Source organism: Cebus imitator, unplaced genomic scaffold (assembly GCF_001604975.1).
Source record: "Cebus imitator isolate Cc_AM_T3 unplaced genomic scaffold, Cebus_imitator-1.0 Scaffold913, whole genome shotgun sequence".
In the NCBI taxonomy this organism is placed as follows: domain Eukaryota; kingdom Metazoa; phylum Chordata; class Mammalia; order Primates; family Cebidae; genus Cebus; species Cebus imitator.
Window position 1 is genome coordinate 64,799 of NW_016108228.1, and position 1,086 is coordinate 65,884.

Consider the following 1,086-nt stretch of genomic DNA (forward strand, 5'->3'; position numbering starts at 1 on the left):
ACCACAGAGATTTCTCACAGTTCTGGAGGCCAGGAGTCTGAAATCAAGGGGTTTTGGATTGTTTGTTTGTTTTTCCTGTGAAGGCTATGAGGGAGGGTCTGTCCCAGGTCTCCTCCTGAATTCTCAGAGCCTCCAGAGTTCCCGGGCTTGTAGGTGGTCTTCTGTCTCTGTCTTGACCTTATCTTCCCTTTGAAGGAGGTGTCTTTGTCCACATATTCCTTTTTTTTTTTTTTTTTTTTTCACGGAGTTTCACTGGGTAACAAGTTACCCAGGCTGGAGTGCAATGGTGTGAACTCGGCTCACCGCAACCTCCGCCTCCTGGGCTCAAGCAGTTCTCCTGCCTCAGCCTCCCATGTAGCTGGGACTACAGATGCGTGCCACCATACCCAGCTAAGTTTTGTATTTTTAGAAGAGACGTGGTTTCACCATGTTGACCAGGATGGTCTCAATCTCTTGATCCACCCACCTCAGCCTACCAAAGTGCTGGGATTATAGGCGTGAGCCACTGCGCCCGGCTATATATCCCTTTTTATAAGGGCACCAGGCACACAGGATTAGGATTCACCCTCATTACCTCAGCTTAGCTTGATCACATGTGAAGAGCCTATTTCCATATAAGGCCACATCCACAGACCCTGCAGCATACGGCTTCAGCATCTTTTGGGGAGACATAGGACAATGCCTAATGTTTTAGATTTGCAAATATTTTTAGTTTGAGTTTCCAGGTTTTATTTTTTCTTTTTTGCATCAGATGGGTGATGTGACGATACCGTAACAAGTTTTGAGGAAGGCACATATTATAAAATAGCATAAAAACCCAAACGTCATGCTTAGGTTTTGGTTTTTTAATTTTAATTTTTCTTGAGGCAGGGTCTTGCTCCATTACTCAGGCTGGAGGGCAGTGGTGCAAACATGGCTCACTGCAGCCTCGACCTTCTGGGCTCCAGCGATCTTCCCAACTCAGCCCCCCAAAGTGCTAGGATTACAGGAATGAGGCACCCCCGGCCATTTCTTATTTTTTGTTTGCACCTTGTTCTTTTTTCTCAAAATTACACCTTTGCAGCTGGGCATGCTGGCTAATGCCTG

The 1,086-nt window shown here is 46.3% G+C and overlaps 1 protein-coding gene and 1 pseudogene across 1 annotated transcript in view; one reads left to right on the forward strand and one right to left on the reverse strand.

Moving 5' to 3' along the window:
* LOC108298193 (multidrug resistance-associated protein 6-like) overlaps positions 1–1,086 on the forward strand; it is an 11,092-nt gene that overhangs the window by 4,085 nt on the left and 5,921 nt on the right. The window lies entirely within an intron of this gene.
* Positions 746–843, reverse strand: LOC119469862 (annotated as a pseudogene).